The following is a 16,249-nucleotide window of genomic DNA, read 5'->3' on the forward strand; positions in this document are numbered from 1 at the left end:
TCTTTGGATAGATGAAACCAAGATCAACCTCTACCAGAGTGATGGCAAGAAAAAAGTATGGAGAAGGCGTGGAACAGCTCATTATCCTGAGCATATCACATCATCTGTAAAACACGGTGGAGGCAGTGTGATGGCTTGGGCATGCACAGCTGACAGTGGCACTGGGACACTAGTGTTTATTGATGATGTGACACAGGACAGAAGCAGCCGAATGAATTCTGCTCAAATCCAGCTAAATGCAGTCAAATTGATTGGGCGGCGTTTCATGATACAGATGAATAATGACCCAAAACATACAGCCAAAGCAACCCAGGAGTTTATTAAATAAAGAACTGGAAAATTCTTGAATGGCCAAGTCAGTCACCTGATCTTAACCCAATTGAGCATGCATTTCACTTGTTGAAGACTAAACTTTGGACAGAAAGGCCCACAAACAAACAGCAACTGAAAGCCGCTGCAGTAAAGGCCTGGCAGAGCATTAAAAAGGAGGAAACCCAGCATCTGGTGATGTCCATGAGTTCAAGACTTCAGGCTGTCATTGCCAGCAAAGGGTTTTCAACCAAGTATTAGAAATGAACATTTTATTTCCAGTTATTTAATTTGTCCAATTACTTTTGAGCCCCTGAAATGAAGGGATTGTGTTAAAAAAATGCTTTAGCTGCCTCACATTTTTATGCAATCGTTTTGTTCACCCCACTGAATTAAAGCTGAAAGTCTGCACTTCAACTGCATCTGAGTTGTTTCGTTTAAAATTCATTGTGGTAATGTACAGAACCAAAATTAGAAAAAAGTTGTCTCTGTCGAAATATTTATGGACCTAACTGTAAGTTGCCTTAATTTTCTCACTTCTCTCTGTTCCATTTATCATTGTAGGATGCAGTGGACATGGCTGTCCAACACATCTTACAGCATGACTTTGCAGCTACTTATGCCAGGACCTTATTTGTGGATTTCAGTTCTGCATTTAATATAATCGAACCAGAGCTTCTTCATAACAACTTCTCAGTATGAATGTAGTAATAATTAGTGTCCCCTGACCCTGACAGGGCTGTGCTGTTTCCTCTGCTTTTCTTTCCCTGTACCAATGACTGCACCTCCAGTTGGCCCATCTGTTAAATCGTTGAGGTTTACTGATGACACCAAACTGATTGGCCTGATTACAGATGAGGATAAGGTGCCATATTGAAGGGAGGTGGACTAACGGGCCAGTTGATGCACCCTCGAGAATGTCAACCTGAACTCCCTGAAAACAGTAAAAATGACTGTGGATTTTTGGAGACGCTCTTCACCTCCTACACCCTTACGTATAAATAATGTCACTGTCAACAGAGAGGAGTCATTTAAATTTCTTGGCCCAACTATCACTCACAATCTGAACTGGGGTGAAATACAGTGACCAGACGTCCCGGTTTACCCGGGACAGTCCCTATTTTTGGATCACCCGTCCCGGCGTCCCCGAAAGATCAGGAAATGTCCCGGCCTGTGGCGTTTTCCGACAAAATGCGTACTTTTCCCTAGAGGCCTAGTCCCCATTCAGCCTTTCTGATTTCAAATCATACTTTCTACCCATCATGATGTCAGACGGTTAGTCGACCTTCTTCTGAGTCTGATGCCTGCTAGTGGCCATTGTTTGCAGTATGGAAATGCACGGAAGGCGAGAAGGCGGAAGCGGACGCATCGTCGGATGGTATCGGCCGTGCCTTGTGATACGACACGTTTTGGCTATGTTACGCTCTGAGCCAGAAATTATCTTATTATTCCTGCTCTGAGCCTGATATAAGAGCTGATGCCTGATTCAGTCATTCACTCGTCAATACGGCGTTCGAAGTGAGCCGTTTTCACTGAAGTTAAAGCTTAAAGTTAAAAGAGTTAAACTTGCCAATTTATTTTGTACGACAAAATTGAAAGTGCTGAGAAAGTTTATTTTTTTTAACTTTAATTTTAGCTCTTTATTCTTTAAGTAAGTTCTGCTGTACACACTTTACTGTATAGTCTTAAGTCTGCAGACTGTACTCTCTGTAAATTTCGTCGTAGTTGTGAATCTGATATTAATTTATATATTAAATTATATATTATATATATTTAAATTTTTATATTAATAATGAATGAACAGATGTTCAATAGATGTTCAGAAGTTGGTTTTGTGAATGACATATTTCCTGACAAGATAAATGACAATGAACTGTTTGATGAGATATCCAATATCCAAAGATATGTCACTGCAGAAAAAGTTAATGAATGGGGTACAGCAGAATTACCAATAGAGAAACGATGGATGGAAATCTTTCAGCACTTTGTCAACCATTACGTTCCATGTAATAATATGAAACTCATGGCAGAATTTGCATTATGTCTTCCAGGGACAAATGCTCCCACTGAAAGAGTCTTTTCTCTGATTAACAACATGTGGACACCAGAAAAATCGCAACTTAAAGTCGACACATTGAAACATATGCTGGTTGTGAAATGCAATTTCAGTCATTCATGTGACAAGTTTTATGACATGTTATTACAAAATCCTGATGTCCTGAGAGCTATCCACTCATCTCAGAAATTTTAGTGTTTCATGATTATGAAAGTTACTCATTGAAAAGCTGTTTTTCCTTTATAAACATTGAAAAAGTGTCATGTTCAATTCTGAAAGTATTAATAAATTATTCACAAAACATTTCTGGCACTTCTCTACTTTCACTGCGATTCCCGATTAACAACGTAAGGTTTCGGTACGTCCATAACATACAGTATACTATATAATGTATACTAATGAGTTTGTTATTTGCTCTTCAGGAAAGCGTGTCTTTCAGACAATTTTCACGAACTGTTTTTGACAAGATCTAGCCTGTAATTTCACGAAAAATAGCATACAATGGTATAGAACCCTACTTTGAAAATGGGCATATGTTTGTGTTTTAATAATATGATTGTTTCAAATGGAAGAAACTCGTACAGAATAAGATGCAGGAAACACAAAAATAGGCATTTCCATTATTAAAGTCTATCTGGCTTCTGGAGGTCTCCGCCCCCCAGACCCCCCACCTGGTGTCCCAGGTTGCCCCCAGAAAAATCTGGTCACTGTAGGTGAAAACATTACTGAACTTATCAACAGATGCTTTTCCTCCATCAGCTTAAAATGTTTAGCATAGTAAATAACAGTATAGTGCTGTTATTTAAAGCAATCTCTCTTTCTCCATAACAGTCTGGTGTGGCAGTGCACCTGCTCAGTCAAAATATAAAACTCCAGCAGTTTATTTGGACAGCAGAAAAGACTGTCAGTCTGAAACTCAAAACTCCTGAGCTCCTGTATACATCACTATGTCAGGAAAAGTGCCAGAAATGTAATCCAAGACTACTATGTCTTTTATTTTCTGTTTAAATGGTATAAAATAAATAAATGGGGTAAATGGTATTAAATAAATAAAATGTTGTTTTAGTCTGTGCTGTTTTTCATAATATTATTTATATTACTTTTTGACCTTTGTCTGTAACTTGTTCCAGTGGAATAATGATGTTTGCTTGGTACATGCTGCACAGTGCTTTGCTGGTATTTTAGAAACAATTCTGCTACATTAGTATTGGTCGCTCAGCCTTTTAATTCGGCAGGAAGGCAATTTAATTGACATAAAATATTCCCATCACCCCTACTCATTACGTCATAACGTATTACAATACACTAAAATATGTATGCATGTTTACTAATATATCTTTTTATTAAATGTTCTTTTCTCTTTAAAACATATTGTCTTTATGATTGTAAATAAAAAGCACCAATTTTATTTGATCAATATTTCACTTGCAAAAAATATAATAAAAATATCTGCATATTTTGTTAAGTTTTCCAAATTAACAGTGACCTTAAGGATATTTTATGTTCGGAATTTTTTTTCATTTTCCGTATTTACTTCATTTCTGATTTAGACCTATAAACAAGATGCGAATTGAACATTACGTCACCTTCCTTTTCGGCCTTTCACCTCCTAAACCACCAGGACAACTTCCGCGTCTGTAGATGGAAACGCGTTTGCGGAAGGATCTGCACCGGAAGGGGTGGGGACGAAGTGACGAGACCATTGGGAAAAGAGGCGTGGCTATGAATAGTAAATGCAAGAATGAACGATTCTGATTGGAGGCGATATTTCTAATGTAAAAGGTAGCGCTATGCTGCGGCGTTGTGACAAATATGATCGCATAGGTTTGGGCGCTAGTCAATTTGGAATAGAAGCGCTGGGTTATCTGCGATAAAGGTTTCATGGAAGTGTAATTCATTTCAAGTATCCAAATCATGCCTTCTCAAGTCGCCTGCTCAGACGTGGTAATGATTTAACAGCAGCATAGGTAAGTTTTTTTATGATTTTTAAATTGTTTGGCTGCAAACCCTAACAGTATACACTTTCACCAAAAATATATGAAAACTCTATACTATAGTCAGTCTGCTTTCTGCTTTTCATTAAAAAGACATTTGTAGCGTACCCATTGGCTGGTTACACTGTGCAGGGTAACACTTGCTGGCTTGTTTATGTCGTTTTGGTCGTGTCTAGCGGACACAAGCTGTGCGAACCTCAAAAAACTGGCATTTTAAGTTATTCTACTAATTGTGAGTAAGATGCATACTTCTGCGGTTCTTCCGGTAATTAGTTCGTCTCGTTTGCATGCCAAGTACCGTTATCGATACAGACCGCTATTCTGCCATTTCGTATTTTCAGATTCTCTATATTTAGCACTGATTTCCAAGTTGTTAATCTCTACAGTATTCGATATACTTTCCGTATTCTGTATGCCAGAAGCACTGAAATTAAAGTAGTAGGAAAACAAAAACATTTTATTAAGAGGCAATTATTGTATTACCAAAGGTAATGTACAAAGTGCGGTAGACAGTTTTAAAAATAGTTCAGTTTTCCTGCATAAACAAAAGAAACCTGAGTAAATGAAAAGATGTTTTCGCTCTTTTGTTTATCTTTAGTAAACAGGTTTCAATCTATTGGAGACCCGTTTTAAGTCTTTAATAAAATGCACTAGTGGAAGTTACTGTAAATTGCTATATGTAATTAGTTTTTCACTTGAGTAAACTGCTTGGATAGATCTAGACAAAGACAGAAAAAAAGTAATGTTTGATATCTCAGTTAAAAAAAGTTTTGTAGGTCAACATTTATGAAGACTATGGAACTAAGGAGAAAGATGCACTTGAAGGATTATGGAATGAGGTTTTATTAAGTCATTTTTTAATTTGTTGTAATTTTTTCTTATACCAATGCTTAACATTTGACAGGAATATAATAGTGTAAACATTAATAAATATAAAACTATTAAAAACAAAACACATTAGATAGATAGATAGATAGATAGATAGATAGATAGATAGATAGATAGATAGATAGATAGATAGATACTTTATTAATCCCAATGGGAAATTCACAAAATACAAAAATACATTAATAGATATATAATAGTTAAACAAAACACTATATAAATGCAAACATTCATATTTAATAAATATCTAGGTATCAGTATTTTTCATTTTTCTAATTTCACATTGGTAATAATTGAAGCTGACACAAGTTAGACAGCAAAAGTGTAGAGGAAATTCAAGCTCAACTTCGTAAAAAGGTGAAAAACAAACTAATTCATACAATTCATGGAGGTAAGTAAAACTGTCATGGTGCTTCAGAAAGTGCAAAGCCAAAGGCAGTTGGTTATATCAATAAACAGACTGTCATAATTGATCTTTGTCATAGGAGCAATGGAATGTTGAAATTGAATAGACTGTGAAACACACTGCCTCTGGCTTACAATTTTATTGATGATGCAATTGATATTGGTCGCAGAATAAATTATCACGTATACAAAAAAATCTTTTTTTGTCAGTGGCTGACTTTAAGAATTGGCAAACAATCACAAAGGAAGATACAGAGGACCGGTTGATGTTTATAGGTGGCACCGTCAAATAAGTTCTTGAATGTAACATTATGATGACTAGATTGTCCGTGAACACTTCAGTTGTATGTAAAATTAAGCTATCCCTATATTTTCACATCTGGAACTAAAAGGATTGGGTTAAAACAATTATCATACAACATATCATGAATACAAAGGAATATGTTTATATCAAAAGCTGACAACCTTCAGTCTTTCCTTCTGTGCTTCTTTTTATCTGAATTTAAAAAGAGTGGTAACAGAATACTGTAGTACAATCTTTAATTTACTGTCTGTGGAACAAAAACAAAAGGAAACAGAAAAATGTTTGAGATTAGCCATCCCATATACTTGAAACATGGCATTATACACAAGGAAGGGCTGGAGAAAGTGACATCCATAGAACAGGAGCCAGAAGTAACACTGATAGATCTGGAAGTGATGTCCTTAGACTCACATGGGACTTCCTTCAGTCAATCTGCAGAAGAAGGAGAGAAAAGGTCAGTGAACACTGCCATCTCCTGGTGTAGCATGTAATTACATCCATATGAACCAGTTAGCTGCCTCCCATGTGCACATATGTGACGTGTCCCAACATTTAGCTAGAGTGGAGTATCTGTACTTCAACTAACACATTGACTCATGACCCACAAATGCTTGTTAGGATTAAGACTCAGTTGGTAATTGATGAGTCTACAGCATTAAGATGAACTTGTAGTCATGTTCTGGAGCCATTCTGGAACTTTCTGTACTTCATGAAATTCCATTTTCCTTCAGAGAAAAGCCCACTAACACAACAGTACCCTGCTGTCATGAACTAAAGAACTTATTGTATGCACAACAGTATGGTCAGGATCTTGCATTTTAATGCTAGGCTGAGTGGATGTAATAGCATCCACTGTAACTGCATTTTTTTTTTGTTTTTTCCTGATGAATGAAATTCACTGAGGCTGGTGGCCGTTGTAACCTGGTATAAAGCATTCTGAATTTTTTTTTTTTGGGTGCCATTGTTGTACTCTGCTGTTAGTTGACTCACTGTAGTCACTACACTGCTACTACTCTGAACAAACGTGTCAACTCTGTCAGTCCCCCACTTTGTCTATTTGTAACCACTTTAATCACCATTGGGTGGCTAGCTCATTCTCTATGATATGATGTGTGAAAACTCATATCATGGTACTGGTGTTGATTCAGCCACTCTGGATCATACAATTGTTTGTTCTACCCATTCTCCCTCTTAGTATTTGCCTACTTACTTTTAGTATACAGTGGAACCTTGGATTGCGAGTAACTTGGTCTGCGAGTGTTTTGCAAGATGAGCTAAAATTTTTAATAAATTTTGACTTGATAAACGAGCGAGGTCTTGCAATACGAGTAGTCCGTATATGCTTTGTCTGCCGAGTGTTACGTGATCACAACTGAGCTGATGGTTCTTCTCTCTCCCTCTGCGGGATTGTGGGTAATCATCTCCCATTCTCGGGCTTAGATAGATAGATAGATAGATAGATAGATAGATAGATAGATAGATAGATAGATAGATAGATAGATAGATACTTTATTAATCCCAGGGGGAAATTCACATAGTCCAGCAGCAAAAAATATTAAATTAAAGAGTAATAAAAAATGCAGATAAAAAACAGACAATAACTTGAATAATGTTCAACGTTTACCCCCTCTGGTGGAATTGAAGAGTCGCATAGTTTGGGGGAGGAATGATCTTCTCAGTCTGTCAGTGGAGCAGGACAGTGACAGCAGTCTGTCGCTGAAACTGCTCCTCTGTCTGGAGATGACACTGTTTAATGGATGTAGTGGATTCTCCATAATTGATAGGAGCCTGCTGAGTGCCCGTTGCTCTGCTACGGATGTCAAACCGTCCAGCTCTATGCCAACAATAGAGCCTGCCTTCCTCACCAGTTTGTCCAGGCGTGAGGCATCCTTCTTCTTAATGCTGCCTCCCCAGCACACCACTGCGTAGAAGAGGGCACTTGCCACAACCATCTGATAGAACATCTGCAGCATCTTACTGCAGATGTTGAAGGATGCCAGTCTTCTAAGGAAGTACAGGCGGCTCTGTCCTTTCTTGCACAGAGAATCAGTATTGGCAGTCGGCATGCCTCACTCATATAGTCAACATCCGTACGAGCGTATGCTGTTTACTATAGCATTGTGATCGCATGTGTGTTGTAAGGCCAGGTTTATACTTCACACAACACATCGCATGCTTCAGCGGACACTCCTGCTACGCAAGCATTTTACTATTTATACTTGCGTGAGTACTTTACGGAAATGTGGAGGAATCCACCAGGTGGCAGTGCAAGATATCATCATGGTGAGAACAGGTTTGGCTTCGCTGTGTTGTGAATTGCCTGGAACACCCATTAAATTCTGATGACACCTTGCTGCAATATCTCTGAAAAGGATGTTTAATGATTAAATCCATCAATCCAGGGATTTGTCCATTCCAGCAAGCATTGGACACGAGGCTGAAACAATCCCTGGACGTGCATGAGCTCATCGCAAGGTGAATACAAGCACTCACATATAGTAGCGTCACTTTAGTGTCACCAAATCTGCATATCTTTGGAAGGAAACCGGAGCACACTGTGAAAAACCAGAAGGAAAACATACAAACTCCAGGCAGAGAATACCAGTGACTTGACTCCCTGCGAGACAGCAGTGCTATCGCTCTGCCACTGTGTCACCCCTATGTGTGTAATTATTAACAGTATTCATTATTTAAATGAAATTAACAATTTATCTGTAAAATGTAACATACATACTTTAATGCATTTCATCATGAAAGTGATATCAAGCATAAATGACTCTGAGGCTAAGGATCTACGCTGGTATCTCGAAGGTTGCCGGTTCAAATCCCCGTCACTGCCAAAAGAGATCCTACTCTGCTCTGCCCTTGAGCAAGGCCCTTAACCTTCAATTGCTCCAGGGGCGCTGTACAATGGCTGATCCTGCGCTCTGACCCCAAGGGGTATGCGAAAACTAACAAATTCCTAATATAAGAAATTGTATAAGGCGAAATAAAGAACAAAAAAAAAATCTTAGGATTCTTAATGTGCAGAGAGTTGGAATATCATACATTTAATGTGTTCTGTGTGGCGGTCTATTGCTGTTTGCCGCTGCTGTCAGGTCTGGAGAAACCCTAGAAAAAAAGACAGCAGAGAAGACGGTATGTGAGACTTTTAAAATGTATTGTGTCGTTACAATCGGGAATATGCGACACAAGAATATAAAAGCACCACGAATGCATCTGTATGTCGGCATTTTGCTTCACCACATCGAACCATTCATGAAACATCGAAGCACGCACATCGATCTCATAGGATCCACAAAGTGGCTTTCTGTCACATGTAGATAGTAACCAGAAATTCTAACGTCACATTCAAACTCTTAGCACACTGTGCCCCCCGACTTTTTACTGGTACTGCAACTCACGCACACGTCGTGTTAATTTCTGAGGACCTGCTCAGAGGACGTGTCAAATTAACACTGGGAACGCGTGGCAGCCATGATGTGGGCGTGTATGCGTTCTGAGTGTTAAGTATAAATGAGCCCTTACAGTGTATGATTAGCCATCAGTGGTTCACAATAATGAATAACCAAGGTGATCTACGGTATACCTAAACTGTTACAATTTCTAAGCAGCATGCCCATGCCAAACCCCTAGTTTTCCTTTCTTCTCCCGTGAAGTTAACACTATTTCTGTTATATATGCTTATATTGTATACATTTTTTCCAGGCTTTGTACATTTTTCTTGTGACCTACATGTTCTGAGCGTGAAGTATAAACGAGCCCTAACGTTCGAGTCCCTGTCTTGCACCCCAAAACACAAAGCTGAGTCTCAGTACTTTAGCAACAGCAGCTTTATTCAACTTGAAACAGGAACAGCACGGTTATTTATTGTAGTGGAACCTGCCACTCTCCTATACACAGACACAGGAGTCAAGGCAGGGTCGGGGCTAGGTTAGTGGTCAAGTAATACTGTGCCCTGCATTTATAATTTTCCTTGTATCACTCATCAATGGCAGGTGCTTATAGCATGTCCGCGATCTTTTCGGATTCACTTTTACGGCAAACTGCTATAGCGCTGGGAGCTTGCAGTTGCTTCGGCACGCTCTTCCGCGCAATGGGACGTTGGGTGGAATCCCAAAAGAGTTCAGAAACTCACTCACACCATCCATGATTCTTTTCAAAGGTAAAGTGCAGGTTAATTTGTTGTATGTATTTTTACTTTATATTTTATAGTAATCATTTTTATGTGAATAGTTTTGGGTTGTGGAACAAATCATCTGAGTTTCCATTATTTCTTATGGGGAAATTCGCTTTGATATACGAGTGCTTTGGATTACAAACATGTTTCCGGAACGAATTATGCTCGCAATCCAAGGTTCCATTGCATATTATTGCATGAACATATGATGCACTGTGAGGCTTAGCATTAAGTTACATAGCAAGAGAAGGTGGGCCTAATAAAGTGGTTGCAAAGCATATCCTAGATTGGGCTCTATAGGCACCTTAAAGTATTAGGGTTGCATTAGATACAAAATATGAACATTAATAAAGGATATACATTCAGTCAATGGTTTACTTACAGTATTTAGGGACAGCTATCATATGTTGTATCAGTCTCATCAGCTAATCTGAGCCTTAAACAAATATTTGTTTCACTTTCTGCGTTTTCATATTTAATGGTGGTGTTTACTATTGTTACTTAAGGAAAATGTAATAAAAACTGAAAATATTCTTTAATCTGATTTGAATATTTTGTTAAAGGAATCCTACCAACGTATTTGCATTTAAGAACTTTTAGGATCCAGCTAGTTATATTCTGTCACATAATAGACATAGTCATATTATGTAACCAGTATGAGGATTGAACAGTGCATCTTGGGTAGGATCTGAGTCTGTGGCCCTTAAGGCCATTGTCTCAACCATTATGCAGAACTGGGTGACTGCACCCTCCGTTACAACAAATGAGACTGATGTGATTTAAACCAACCGCATTCCAAAAAGAAAAAAAGTGCATTCTAAAAAGTAGAATGATTCTTTATTTCTTTGAAGAACTATCACAGACAGTATATTTGGTAAATCAAGTAAGTGTGTTTTCTAATATTGTTTTCATTGCAAATTTATATATTCTTTTTCCATATGCTTTTTTCAAATTATACCCGTAAAGTGAATGATCGCATCATTATAAAATAACGTTTTTATTTTTTGGAAGCATTTTGCAAATTTCTGCGGTGGGTTGGCACCCTGCCCGGGATTGGTTCCTGCCTTGTGCCCTGTGTTGGCTGGGATTGGCTCCAGCAGACCCCCGTGACCCTGTGTTCAGATTCAGCGGGTTGGAAAATGGATGGATGGATGGATTTTGCAAATTTGCTGTTTAATTAATGTGAAAAATGGAATTGTGTGCAAGATGTCACAGATGATCCTTGTCTTTTGTCTATTTCTGATCTCTTGCATAACAGGTTGTAGCTCTGCATAATATAATCTGACATCTGCTTTCCACAGCTTTCTTTCAAGGATATTTCGGAAGTCCTGTCTACTCCTTTTAGATATTCATCAAGTTGACAGCCATATTATACAGTTTTTTTTCCAGCTCTCCATTCCTTGAACATTTCAGATTTGCCCGTAAGGTAAATATTGATATGCGTGGAACAACATAATTTATCTCAAAACTGAGTGTCAAAATTTTACTGTTTTGAAAACATGTCATTTTCTAAATCAGTATATTGTGCCTCGCCAGTTACATTCAGTAGCTGGGACATTTTATTGCATCTGACATGGACAAGCATTGACTCCTAATGTCAGTATACAATAATGGCTACATAGAATGTATTGTGTACTCACAATTATATACAACTAGTGGTTCTAAACAAGCTTCTTGAATTTACGTCTAGGTCTGCTTGCATTGTCTGCATGATGAGGCAGTTATAACATATCAATAAATCTAACTTTAATATTCTTAGTTTCTGTTCACAAAAAGTATCTTACAAAGAAATTCATATTATGGTATGTACTGCGCCATAATAAAATATTTTTGACAATCTGTCAGTCTTAATAGTGTGAATCTCTGAATACCAGATTGAACAGCAGGTTATTGAGTATAAATCTAAGTACTGGAACAGATGGATCTTCAGGAACAGACTACAGAAGAGCACTCCAGGGGGTTTGCTGAAAGCAGGACAGCAAGGTTTTGAAATAAGGAGGTTGGCTTCCACCATTGTCTCAAGAGTAGTTTTCATTTCTAAGGTGCCTTGTTTAAGTACTCTGTAAATAACTAGCAGTGTTTTGGCACAGTATCTGATATTGCATAGGCTTATATTGCATAGCTGTACATTTTTTTTCCTTAGTTGATAGATTTCCTTAGATAGATTTAAAGTGGTCTTTCACAAAAGTTACTCTACCATTTACAAACCTTCTTAATCCAATTACTGTTGTGTGTGGCTAGAAACAATCCCAGCAGCATTGGATGCAAGGTGGGAAGCAGCCTTGAAAAGTTTGCCAGTCCCTCACAGGACCCACTTACGCACAGTGCCTCGCTTACAATCATACAAGGACCAGTTTGGTATCACCAGTTCACCTAGTCTGCATGTTTATGGGCTTGTGTGAGGGGAACCCATGCAGACAAGGGAGAACACGTAAACTCCACATAGAAAACATCTGGGTTTGAAATTCAAACATGGAACACTGCTTCACTACAACACCTTGAGGAGGCAGTGTGGGTGTGGGGTGAGAAGATGAAAGTTGAATTCAGTGCAAAAAAATAAAAAGATGTTTGAGAAACAACATTTTGGCTGTATACGTTTCATCAGATGACAAGCATGCAAGGCTATCTGTCAAAAGGACAGTGTACTAAAACATTCAAGGAAATCAACAGCAGAAAAACACAAACAAGAAGGAATGGAGAATTCTTCAGTGTGTAGACGTAAAGTGGATTGTACAAGTAAGAAAGCCCTTAGACATTACAGCATTGGAGCAGCTTTGCATGAAGAAGTGGGCAACAATTACTGTATATCTAGTAGATTTAACTGATGGAACTGTTTCAAGAAATAAGTCTGCCAGCCGCCATACATATGTGCCCTGTATTTATCAGTGAATTTTGAAACTTGAATCTCGAAAAAATTTGTTAAATTCATTAAGATAACAAATGCATGTACAGTGTACAGGTAATTAAATTTATGGATGTTTTCTAAATACTTCTTTTATTAGATGTCATCCTAAACGATCAGTGGGACATAATGTACAACCACAAAAAATTCAAATATACAAAAAGAGAACTCTTGTTTTTTTCTTGATGGTTATTAGAATGATATAATGCAGAAAGTAGCAGTCAGAGAAGTTCACAACTGCAAGTGGTCTTTCCTATGAATTGACATAAGGAAAAAAAGAAGCCTTATGCAACATTAGTTTACATTTTTTTCCCCACATCAAACAACTCTGAATACCCCAGGATGGCAAAATGAAAACAGGAATTCAGAAAATTTTCAAATTTTTCAAAAAAAAAAAACCTGTAGTATTTATATTAATACAAGTATTTACACTCTTTGCTATGACACTTGACATCTGGCTCAGGAGCATCCCATTCTAATGATCATCATGGAGATGTTTCTACACTTTTTTGGAGGTTAACCTGTTTAAAATGATTGAACATGATTAGGAAAGAAAAACACCTACCTTTATAAGGCCCCAAAGTTGACAATGTGTATCAGAACAAAAACTGTTGGTTGAAGGAATTTCCTGCAGAGCTTAGACACAGAATTGTGTTGAGGCACAGACCTGAGGAAGGCTACAAATAGAAATCTCTGTAGCACTGAAAGTCCCCACAAGCACAGAGGCCTCCATAATTCCTCCTAGAGCTGACCGTCTAGTCAAATTGAGCAATCTGAGAAGAGCCTTGGTAAGAGAGGTGACAAAGAAACCAATAGTCACTCTGGCTGAGCTCCATAGAACCTGTGTGGAGAAACTTCCAGAAGGACAACCACCACTTCAACACTCCACTAATCTGGGCTTTATGCCAGACTGGCCAGATGACAATTAAAAGCCTTCTTGGCACCTAAAAAACTCCAGATTATGAGAAACAAGATATTTGGTCTGATTATCCAAGATATACCTGTTTGGCCTCCAACCTAAGCATCACATTTGAAGAAAACTAGACACCACTCATCATCTGCGCACTGCCTTTCTAGCTGTGAAGCATGGTGGTGACAGCATCAGGCTGTGGGTTTGGTTTTCAGAGGCAGGGACTTGGAGACTAGTCAGGGTTGAAAGAAAGCTGAACTGAGCATAGTATAGAGATACCATTAATGAAAACCTGCTCCACAGCATTCTGGATCTTGGACTGGGCCTTTCAACAGAACAGTGGCCCTAAGAAAAAAATCAAAGACAACACAGGAGTGGCTTGGGGGCACCTCTGTGAATGTCCTTGAGTAGCTTAGCCAAAGTCCAGACTTGAACCCAATTGAACATCTCTTAAGAGACAAGAAAATAGCTGTCCACTGATGGTTTCCTTATAACCTGACAGAGGTTAAGAGGATCTGCAGAGAAGAATGACACAAAATCCAGGTTGTTACATTTAATCCAAGAAGGCCGTAATTGCTACAAATGCTGTAAAGGGTCTTAAACCATGTGTCAGTGTGATAATGCAGTTTATTTTTGCATAATTTTGTAAAATCTTGTTTTCACTTTGTCATTCTTCAGCATTGATTGTTGCTTGATGAAGGAAAAAATTAGCATAAATGATTTTAGAACAAGGCTGCAACATAATAAAATGTGTAAAAAGTGAAAGGGTCTGAATACTTTGTGAGGGCACTGTATGACTTCATCATCACACGTTTTTTAATGTATATGGTTACATATAATTATTTCTGATGAGTTTCATGTTCTATTTTTGTACATGGAATCTCCTAGAGTAAGCAAACGGGTCTATTTTAGTTGGGCTTGTCACACACCATTTACTGTACATAATTGTCGGTTTTGCAGATTTTGATTTATGAAATGCTAAATCAAGATACTGGTGCTTCCTACCTACATCATAACATGAAATGTGAGATGTTATAATAAACTCACTTAAATCCTTTTTTAAGAAAAACGCGTCCTAGACCAATCAATTATTCTATCAAAAAATTGTTTTTTTATTAATCATTTTCTGCTGTTTTACTTTTACTGTTGTAGCATGAATTTTTATTTGTCACATCAGTTTTTTCATCTTTTTATTTTTTTGGTCAAAAACATTGGATAAAAAAGTTTTAAAACTAGTCATTCTATTACTTAGTTTACCTCGTCATCTGATTTTTGTGCACTGTCTCCTTTCACTCCTCTGAAGGTGTATCATTTTGACTTTGAGAATGTCAACAGTATGACCTCTTGATTCCAACATATCTCTATTTTGAAGTAAGGAGAATATTAATGTACAAAAGCTTATTCCCACCAAAAAAAATGTACATTATTTTGCAAAAATGTGTTATTACGGAAAAGATATTGCCTGGTATGGTTGATATCATTGGGCATGGGAGTACTAAAAGCATCCTGTGACAGCTAGTAAGGTGTATATTAAGGATGTGGATAGCATGCAGTCAAATGACAAGAACTGAATAAAAGTCATAGGTATTGTACAGGGTCAGTCAAAATTATGTTAACATTTGAATGGCGGAAACAGTTTGTTCACAAAACATACTTCATATGTGCAAGGTGATTCATGTGAATGTCTCAACCTGTTCGCCATCATGTTCAGCACATGTACCATATGTGGCATATAAACTGTCCACAAAAATTGTATATAAGTATATACATAGCAGTACCATTTGTGTTAATTAGTGTTAGTGTGTGTGTGTGTGTGTGTGTGTATAATATATATATATATATATATATATATATATATATATATATATATATATATATATATATATATATATATATATATATATATATATAAAATAAATAAATAAATAAATAAAATATGACAATACAAACTGTAGAAGCACTTGATAACATACTGTATGTCATTGGTTGTAAGTTTGGCACTCATATTGAAAAGTGAAATTAAAGATTCACCTGACAAGTAGTTTATTTATAGGGAATGGTCATTTCCACAATACCACAGCAACACAATTTGTGAAATGTAGGACTCACATATTTTTACAAAAAAAAATTATCTTATAGCATGTGCTGATTTATTCATTCAATAGATGCCTACAGTAAAATGTTATTTTACAGTAAGACTATTAAAATGAAAAGGAATGTACACATTTTGATTAACATGACCTACACAGTTGATAAATGTGCCAGTTCAAAGTGAATTCTGTTTGTTCATTTAGATAACTGAAC

The 16,249-nt window shown here is 37.4% G+C and overlaps 1 protein-coding gene across 2 annotated transcripts in view; it reads left to right on the plus strand.

Annotated features, from left to right (window-relative positions):
* Positions 1 to 4,090: 4,090 nt before the first annotated feature.
* Positions 4,091 to 16,249, plus strand: part of kiaa0895l — a 72,827-nt gene continuing 60,668 nt past the window's right edge. Inside the window, exon 1 of one of the 2 annotated variants that reach the window (XM_051931835.1) lies at positions 4,091 to 4,332. The gene's annotated coding sequence lies outside the window, so the exon portion shown is untranslated. The remainder of the gene's footprint in view (positions 4,333 to 16,249) is intronic. The other variant, XM_028809900.2, reaches the window with a different exon arrangement.

This window comes from Erpetoichthys calabaricus, chromosome 9 (genome assembly GCF_900747795.2).
Source record: "Erpetoichthys calabaricus chromosome 9, fErpCal1.3, whole genome shotgun sequence".
Classification (NCBI taxonomy): Eukaryota; Metazoa; Chordata; class Cladistia; order Polypteriformes; family Polypteridae; genus Erpetoichthys; species Erpetoichthys calabaricus.